A 10,627-nucleotide genomic window follows, 5' to 3' on the forward strand; every position below is an offset into this window, starting at 1 on the left:
CTTTATTCATATTTTTTACTCTTTTCTTGAATGGATATATACACAACACCACCACTCACATTAAGACATCACTCTCATATACCTCTCATATCAAATATACTCATACACAGTCCATTTACTTTTCTTCCACACAGCAATAAAGACACACACACTCACTAGATCATAGACATACACATACTATTATATAGAGAATCGAGAGAGTAAGAGAGATGCGAGAGAGAGAGAAAGTGCAAATAAGGAGAGAGAGAAAGAAATTAGGTGGAGGCTGACTGTTTTGGCAATTTCTCACCAAAAAAACACCATTGCTACTCAGAATTGGATCTAATTCTCCTTTTTTTATTCCTTCTGAGCCCGCCAGAGTTCCATTAACTCCATCCCAGCTCCGACAATAGCCAAATCAACTAAAACCAATGAGTCTCAACTTTTTCGGTGAACATTTTGCTGAAATTGGCATTGCAGACCCAAATATTCGAAACTCCTCCATTTCTTTTTCCTTTTAGGGTGAAATTTCATTGAGAAAGTTATTCTGTTGGCTGGAAGGGTCTATTGGAACTCTGATGAAGAAAGTCATCACCGAAAAACCATAATCAATCGATTCTAACGCTAAACCCCACTGGAAATAATCTTATTTGTGGCAAAAAATTGAATTCGCATCGAATATGTGGTTTGGGAGTTCGTGATTAAGGTTTCATTAGAGTTCTCGGACACGGCTCTTGTCGAAAAGATTATTTCAATTGAAAAAATACTTAAGGTCCAACTCTCCCCCTTTAATTTTTTGATGTGATTGTGAATGATTTATGTGTTTAGCATGATTGAATCTCTATTATGTATACATGGTTGGTGTTGAAATTTGGATTTTAGAAAATTGAAGCAATAGTCGAAGCATTAGTTAATTGTGAGAATAAAATTTGAGGGCGGACTTGAAAATTGATAAAAGTAGATATTGTTGTATTTGGATTCATTGATGATGTTGAACGTGATAAAATCATGATAGGTCAAAATGGATAGGCAAACGGTAGGCTCGGGTAGGCAAATTTAGGAATGGTGTTTGGTTGAATGTTTGAATATGTGTGCGAATGGTTCTTTCTACTTTATCACACAAGAACTGTAATTGTTTTCATTTACTGGGGAATGCCCCGAGTCACATTGTACTTATTCACCGGGGAATGGCCCAAAGTACCATGTATGCAAAGGAGGCTCGTGATCAAGGCCCGAAGCATCGGGTAAAGTATAGCTAGGATAGTTAGAATAGTTTAGGTTTTAATTTCAACATCTTTTATTCGCGGTTTGTAATAAATTGGAATGGACACTATATTTTTGGACTTGTTTTGTTTTATTTGTTTGATTGACTATTTTGTGTGTTTTATATAGTTTATACATTCATAGTGTCATACTAGCCGATCTACTTCACAAAGTGACTGTGGTAGAACTACGGGATCGAGGGGTGCCTAACACCTTCCCCTCAGTTAATAAAATTCCTTAATCAAAATTTTTGTTTGTGGACCAGTTTTTAAAGAGTCAAACCATTTTTTAAAAAAATATTTATGCCAAGTGGAGACTCTGAGTTCAAATGAAAAAGAATCCTTTCCAGAATAAATTTTATATTTTGTCACTTAATCATAAAACTCTTTTCAAACCTAAAATGAATCTTTTTTTGGTTAAAAAAGGGGTAGGGCAACTCTGGCGACTCTGCTGGGGATTTTTTAGAATTCGAGCTTATTGTTTAAGTTGCATTGGCTCAGTTTGACACTCAAGGTATATAGACATTTGGTTGTGTTAGTTTTTGTGTTATTGTTTTATCATTGTTGAGTTCTTTTGTGCTACGTGTTTACATGTCACTCTTATGTGTTACCACTTTATATATGACATCATATACATTACCCCGAATCAACTTTTTCTGCAACAAGTCCTGGAGTACATGTCGTGTACATGAACTCTAGTTGAGTCACCCTTATTTTAGGAGGGAGAGCTGTTGGATGTATGGAGTAGTTGGAAAGAAAATGCAGCTACTATCTATCTTATGCGCCCCGAACAGCCTTTTTAGTGGACCCCAGCCTAGGTTAGTCTTTAGGTCACGCTTATCTGCTTCATATTAAGACCTAGCGGGACCCACTTGGTCCTTCATAGGAGACTCACCCCTAAAGCATCCCTACATGCTAATTGTTGTATCTTGGAGGGTAACAAGGTCATTTGATGGACAGATTTATGGAAAAATGTGTGTTTAGGCAAGAACAATTTGAAAAAGGAAAAAGGAGAAAAGAAAGGTGAATCAAAAAAGAGTTTCATAGTTTTTAGAGTTCTTTATGGTTTTTGTTTTCCATAATTCAAAAATTCAAAAAGATTTCTTACCTTTTACACTCATTTGTCAAAAATAAAAGCATCAAAAAATATATTCTTTGTTTCCTTTAGCAAGCATTCATAATTCAAAAATTTCAAAAAGATTTATTTTTCAATAGGAGCTTTTTATAAAAGAAAAAATGCAAAAAAAAAAGATGGTAGAATTTTTGTACATTTCATATAACGAAAATACCAAAAAGATTTTTCTTTCATAGTTGTTGGTATCAGTTTTATGTGAAGGGTCAAATCGAAAACCCAAAAATAATTTTATTAACATTTTTATCGCCTGTCTTTGGTTGTGTCTCTTAAGTCAAGGTTTAGTTTGTTTTTTAATACTTAATTGTCCAATCTGGACGAACTACGCACACCTGATTCTCCTCTTTTGGGAGTGAGATACGTAGGCAGCCCTTCGTGGATTTGGTGATCTTATTTAAAAAATCCAAAAAGATTTTCTTCACTCTTTATTTAGAGTAAGTGTTATATACATCTTTAAAAATAAAACTACAAAAAGATTCTCCTTCAATAGTTTCAAGTTTTATTTTCGTATGAAATTCAAAATCAAAAACCCAAAAAGATTTTCTTTGGTAATCATAGGTTCATTTTTTATGGAGAGTTTAAAGCTGGAAAAGTTCAAAAAGATTTTTGTCAATTCTTTTGACAATTTGTTATTTTCTTTTTTCTTTTTAAAGTTTCATGAAAAAAGAAAAAGAAAGACACAAGGAGAGTTTTATTGGCCTTTTTGTGGTCAAACTTCACGAACTATGCACACCTGATTCTCCTCTTTGGTGGGGAGATACATAGGCACCCTTTTTGGGTTCGATGATCTTTTCAAAGAAAAACAAAAAGAGATTTTAGAAAAGATGTTGAACTCTAACGCATTTGTTATCTCTTGTTCAGTTAGTTCAAGGTGGTTGGTTTGTGACATTTTGGCTGGTCCTCCATATTGCACCAAGTCATAGAGAAAGTTATGGCCAACAAGGATACCAAGGTTGTTGTTACTAATCAGATGGGAGTTCGAAGATTGAGAATTTAGGAGCTAATAAAGAGATTCGATAATTAAGGAATACATCGAGCTTGGGCTAATGGATTACTGCCTCCTTCATTTCCCACTAATAATCTGAAATATTTTTCTAGCTTGCCTCCAGTGTCACATGTATAATGCCCTATTCTGGTTGACATACCACAACATGCATCAGGGTGTACTCCAGGGCAACACTAGCCAAACACTTCCAATATTTTTTTCGTCACTCCTCAGGCACAAAACTACCGCATACTCGACTCCACCTACTATTCATATTTTTGCAGCACCACCCTGACCTGAAGTTCCTATTTTTTATGTTCATCCATTGGTTGTGCCTCCGTACTCTACGAGAGAGCCTGTATTGAATAATTTTGGTGATCAACATTATGCTCGCGAGCCTACATTTAAGTCGACTGGTCCTTATGGCTACACTCAACCTCCTGAATTTTCTCCTAAAACTGAGAAGCCTATTATGACAGATGAATAGGAGGTCATGACACAAAAATTGAAGAGTTTAGAACCATCCATGAGAAATTTGTAGGGGTTCGGGAGATATAAAAGTGTATCGTATAATGATATGCGCATGTTCCTAGATGTTAATCTTTATCCAAAGTTTGAGAAGTATGACGGGCACGGTGACCCAGTGGCATATTTGAGGCGTCATTGTTACCATCTAAGGGGCGCTGGAGGGAAAGAAGAATTACTTATGGCTTATTTTGATGAGTGTTTCGGGTTTAGCTTCAGAATGGTTTGTTGATCAAGACATCGACTAGTGGAATAGTTAGGATGACCTAGCTAATGAATTTCTGCAGCAATTCTAATACAATGTGGGGTTGATTCCTGATGAGAAATCCCTAAATAATATGAAGAAGAATAAGAACACTGGAATTTTGGGGGAGTATGCGATTAGATAGCGTTAACAAGTTGCTAGGATGAAACCGCCAATGAAAGAAAGCAAGATAGTGAAGGTGTTTATTCAAGCACAGGATAAAACATATAATCAACACTTGTTATCTACTTTAGGAAAGCCATTTATTGAGGTCCTCAAAATAGGGAGTTGATAGAGGATGGAATTAAGACTAGTCGCATTGTGAGTTTTGCAACATTGAAAGCAACTACTCAAGCAACTCAAAAAAATTAAGGAAATGCTGGATGGAAAAAAAATAAAGAATATGTAGCTACAATTGTAGTTGGACAACGGGCACGATCAAGAATACCACGTCGTCATTACCCTCAGGCTCAAACCCAAGTTCATGCCCAAGGTCTACAGAATCACTCCCAAAATCCATTATACTGTATTTCCCCACCTCTATATCCAGTATATAATTCATAACCATATGTTCAACCCCCATCTTACCCACAATGGCATGCACCAACTCCTCAGAGTCATTCTCCAACTCCACAAACATACCAAAGCCCTTTTAGGCCCAATTTTTTATCCAAGCCAAACAATGAAATGAAGAAAAAGTCAAGGGATAACTTTACACCAATTAGAGGGTAGTATGCTAGTTTATTCCAGATATTGGTACAGTGCGGCATGATCACTTCTCTTCTTGGGTAGCCTCCTGGCCCATATTCTAGAACTTTTGATCCTAATGTATGATGTGCATATCATTTTGATGTTCAGGGTCAAGGTAAGGAAAATTGTTGTGCTTTGAAAAGAGAAGTAGAAAATATGATTCAAGATAAATCAATTATGGTGTAGAATATTGACAGTGGTGAAAGTTTAGTCATCTTGATGTGCAAACTAGTGGCTAAGATGTCAGGCTCAGTAATTGAGAAGTCGTTTTTCTCCTTACTAGGAAGGGGTTTGGTAGCTTATTTTCTTTTCTTTTCTGTTATCCAAATTATTTTAGGGTTGTAGTTCGGAATCTATATTGGTTTATCCCTTTGTCATTTATATTCAAACCCTCATATCTTTTATTTTACCTAAATGGAGTGTCCCTTTTTCCTTTCTGTTTTAAAGATGAGTTGTTTGTTTATTTTCTTTACATAGTACATTTTATGTTGGTTCTAGTGATATGACATGCTTACGAAATTTTCAGCTAGATCTTAAAATCCAATTTAAGCATAAACTTTGAATTAGAGGGCTAAAGTTAGAAAAAGGCATCTGAGAAAATAGGTAGAGTGCTGAGTTATTTGGTAACCAAGTTGAAGTCTTCTTTGACAATTAAGGCAATTATTTTGATAATCACAAGAACAAATTGATCATCAATTGAAAAGCATAGCTTAATTAGGTCAAATAGTGGATGCGTGATCCCTAAATCAAGAGAAATAAGAAGATAATCAGCTCCACAAAAGCATGGATCATTCGATGTGGGGGATGTATAACAAAGGTGGAGTTGTGTATTTGACAAGTGTAGAAAAGAAGTGGCACACATGCTCAATTAAAGTTAGTGTTGTTCAAGTGTCACAAATGATAGTGTTGTTCAAGTGTCACAAATGATCTTCATCTTTCACTGTCATATTGCATAAAATATACATGCATTTTCAAGGATTGATATAACGAAGGTATTTCATTGCACTATCCAAACATTGTGTCATCTATTGTTTACCCCATTTGAGCTTTAGTTCTATTTTCTTTCATATCCCTCTTTTGGAATCAAGATAGAGTCAGCAAAGTTCAAAAGAAAAATGTCGAACAAAAAAAAAAGTCAGAAGAGTTTCAAAAAAAAGAAAAAAGAAAAAAATGTGTCAAAAGTAAGAGAAAAGAAGAGTGTCAAGAAAAATAGAGTCAAAAAAGTTCCCAAAGAGAAAAAGAGTCAATAAATGGGAAAAAAATCACAATCAAGCAACAAAACAAGTCGTCGGAACTACGTGTGACCTGATTCTCCACTCTCAGGAGTGAGATACAAAGGCTGCCCTACTCTAGCTTGGTCCAACCAAATAAATAATTTAGGATTACCCAGTTAACGAAACTGGGGCATGAGTTAATCTTCGTTATTTGAGTCAATTCCAAAAGTTGTAAGTCCCATCCTACTTCAAGTGTTGTTTGGGCCTCATGCAATCCTTTCTTCTAACCTTATCCAAAAGAAAAGTTACAATCAAAGAAAGACCTTCTGATCCATCTTTAAGAATGATAAGGCTAAGCATGCAATGCATATGATAATATATTTTGGAAACTACTCGTCTTCCTCAGCGTAAGAAATCAGGAGAGAAATAAAAATAAGAGTCTTATTGGTGAAAACCATCACGGGTACTGTAAGGCGATGGTAAGTTGAACAAAAAATAAAAATGAGAGAGTCTATCAATGAAAATTCTCACGGGCACCATAAGACGATTTTGAGTTGAGAGAAACAACAATTAGAGAGTCTCATTATTGAAAACCCTCACGAACACCATAGGACAATGGTGAGTTGAGAGGAAGAAAATGAGAGAGCCTTGTTGGAGAAAACCCTTCAAGGCATCATTAGTCGAATGAGATCTTTGAATGCGATTGGCCTAAGGAAATAACTCAATTTCAGGGTCATTAACTCAACAACAATTGCTGAAAGTTTGGATAGAAAGATCAGGAAGCTTAATCCAAAATGCATGTCATAATCATTAGAGTTGACTGTCACTTTCACATAAAATTTTCTTTTCTCTATTTCAGTGGGGACATTCACTGTCTTTTCTTTCTTCTCTATAGTTTTATATTTTGTTTTCTTGAGTCAATTTTTCAAATAAAAAAAATCACTTTCATTTTTCCCGTGTCTTTGAGTTAAGTCAACGCCAAAGCAAGTGAGAAAAGATTTCAAAACTGGCTACCAAATTCTTTAATTGCACAGAGAAAGACAAAAAGGTCAGCACATGAAAAATACATGATTGTGAGCAGAAATAAGGCGTGCAAAAAGTTTTACCAACAGAAAAGTCTAGGAACTCATGGAAATACCAAGGTTCAAAGAGTTTATCGGAGAAGCATGGCAAAGCAGAGATACTGTATTTGTTTCAGAGTCTCACTTAATAATCTGAGTTTGGATCAATGATGCAACAAGTCAATGACATATGCTAATGGTTGGAAGCAAGGTTAAAAGTAATGAGGGCAAGAGCGATTTTCGCGAAAGCTAAAGCCACAAATCCGCCATCATGTTTTAAAACTCACAAGTTTTCTTTGTATGATACAGGAACACATGTTACCTCCAAATTAAGGACTTCAAAGCCTAAACATCAAAGGCCATAATTTCTCACATCTACAATTATAAGAGGAAATGTTGCTGCACAATTTTGGTAATCAAAACCTTGGTAAAACTCATAATTCAATATCTTTAGGAGACATACTTCCTTATCCGGGTAATTCAGGTTTATTTATAAGGTGATTCACTTTATAAATTGAACCTTCACTCCTATAATTCACATTTTCTAGTTAAGTCCTTCCATTTAATCTTTAGGAGACACATTTTCTTGTTTGGGTAATCCAAGCGGCATATGTAAAGAGACGTATTTTCTTGTTTAGGTAATTCAAGCAGCATTTATAAGGAGACACATTTCCTAGGGTAATTCAAGTGACATTTGTAAGGAGACCCATTTACTTATCTGGATAATTTAAGTTGAATTTGTATGGAGATGCATTTTCTTATTTGGGTAATTCAAGCGGCATATGTAAGGAGACGCATTTCTTTGTTCGGTTAATTCAAGCGGCATTTGTAAGGAGACACATTTCCTTAGGTAATTCAAGAGGTATTTGTAAAGAGACGCTCTAGGTAATTCAAGTGGTATTTGTAAGTAGATGCACTTCCTTGATTGAGAAATTCAAATTTTACTTGTTAGTTGATGCACTTCCTAACTTAAGTCTTAACTCCTAAAAAATGCACTTTCTAGTCAAGTCATTCCATTTGACCCTTAAGAGACACACTTCCTTGGTGGGCATTTAAGTTTCGCTTGTTAGGTGGTTTACTTCCTAACTTAAGCCTTTATCCTAGAAGGTGCACTTCCTGGTCGAGTCCTTTCATACAACTCCTAGAAGATGCACTTTCTGGTCGAGGCCTTCTATGCAACCCCTAGGAGATGCACCTCCTTATCTGAGTAATTCAGGTTTTATTTATTAGGTGATGCACTTCCTAAATTGAACCTTCTCTCCTAGAAGCCACATTTTCTAGGAGTCATTGTACTTAACCATTAGGAGACGCACTTCCTTGTCATTTTTTATTTGTTAGGTGTGACACTTCCTAACTTAAACCTTTATCTCTAGAAGATGCACTTTCTAGTCGGAATTCCTCACTTTAATTCTTAGGAGACGCATTTCCTAATCTTGGTCATTTAAGCTTACTCTCAAGAGATGCATTTCTTGGTCAGATTCTTGATTCATTATTGTAACATGCAAGTAATTATGATTGGATTTGACATTCACAAAAGTTTTTTGATGATAAATTGAGGTAAAACTTTAATTTATGTTATTGAAAGCATCATTTAGGATCCTCTTGAAAAATGAGACTTTATTTTTAAAAAATGAGATTTCTATCATAACCTTTGTTTGGGATTATTTTCTTTCTAGTTTTGATGTGATTGCAGGAGTCCGCCTGAAGAACAGGGCGAATAAAGCAACAATGTGAATAAGTTGAAAGTCAAGCAACAAGGTGAAGAAGTTGAAAGTCAAACAACAATGTGAAGAAATTGAAAGTCAACAGATTGGAAAAATAGCAAGTCAGGAGCCCGTCTGGAGAACAAGGTGAAGAAATTGAAAACCAAGCAACAAGTTGAAAAAAATTGCAAGTCAGGAGCTCGCGTGAAGAATAGGGTGATGAAATAGCAAGTCAAGAGTCAAGGAAAGCTACATAGATAAGACTTTTGAAATTTTATTTATGATTTTAACTTGTAATTTTTATTTTGATTTAATGATAGAGCTGCGGACCGAAACCTCAAAAAAACCTCACTCGACTCTCCAACTCGATATAGTCCTTCTCCTTCCAACCCTTTGAGATATCCGTGACTTGATTCCATGATAACTTGGGTAGGTAGGATATCCTAAATCCAGACTCGGTGGTACTCTGTCCTTCTTTGTCTCCCTTTTTGAATAATGGTCGTATCAAAATTTTATCTCGTTGTCTACTTCTTTATCTGCAAAAACCCAATTTAATAATTTACCCCACAAGAATCTAAATAACAAACTCACAACAAAAATAACAACCACTCTAACTAATTTTGACACCTCACACCCATACCCCCATCCCCTAGCACATACCCCCAACCCCTACATCTTTATTCATATTTTTTACTCTTTTCTTGAATGGATATATACACAACACCACCAATAACAATAAGACATCACTCTCACATACTCTCATAATAAATACACTCACACACACTATTTTTTTTCTTCCACACAGCAACAAAGACATACACTCATTGGATTATGGACATACACACACTGTGATAGAGAGAATCGGGAGAGTGGGAGAAATTAAAGAGAGAGAAAGGGTGAAAATAAGGAGAGAGAGAGAGAGAGAGAGAAAATGGGTAAAGGCTGACTATTTCGGCGATTTCTCGCCAGAGAAACATCACTGCCGCTCAAAATTTGATCTGATTCTCCTTTTTTTGTTCCTTCTGAGCCTGTCGGAGTTCCATTAGCTCTATCCCAGCTCTGACAACGACCAAATCAACCAAAACTGATGAGTCTCATGTTTTTCGGTGAATATTTTGCTGGAATTGGCCACTGCAGACCCTAAATCTTTGAACTCCTCCATTTATTTTTCCTTTTAGGGTGAAATCTCATTGGGAAAGTTGTTCCATCGGCTGGCAGGGTCTATTGGAACTTCGATGAAGCGAGTCATCACCGAAAAAATATAATCAATTGATTCCAACACTAAAACCCCACTGGAAATAATCTAATTGGGGGAAAAAATTGAATTCGGGTTGAATATGTGATTTGGGAGTTCGTAGGTCTCGAACGCAGTTCTTGTCGGAAGGATTATTTCAATTGAAAAAAATATTTGAGGTCCAACTCTCTTCCTTTAATTTTTTGATGTGATTGTGAATGATTTGTGTGTTTAACATGCTCGAATATCTGTTATGTGTACGTGGTTGGTGTTGAAATTTGGATTTTAGAAAATTGAAGTGATAGTCGAAGCATTAGTTAATTGTGAGTGAGAATAAAATTTATGGGAGGACTTGAAAATCGATAAAAGTGGATATTGTTGTATTTTAATTCATTGATGATGTTGAACGTGATAGAATCGTGATAAGTCAAAATGGGTAGGCAAACAGTAGGCTCGGGCAGGCAAATTTAGGAATGATGTTTGGTTGAATGTTTGAATGTGTGTACGAGTGGTTCTTTCTACTTTATCACACATGAAT

The sequence above is a fragment of the Capsicum annuum genome, chromosome 7 (assembly GCF_002878395.1).
Source record: "Capsicum annuum cultivar UCD-10X-F1 chromosome 7, UCD10Xv1.1, whole genome shotgun sequence".
Taxonomy (NCBI): Eukaryota; Viridiplantae; Streptophyta; class Magnoliopsida; order Solanales; family Solanaceae; genus Capsicum; species Capsicum annuum.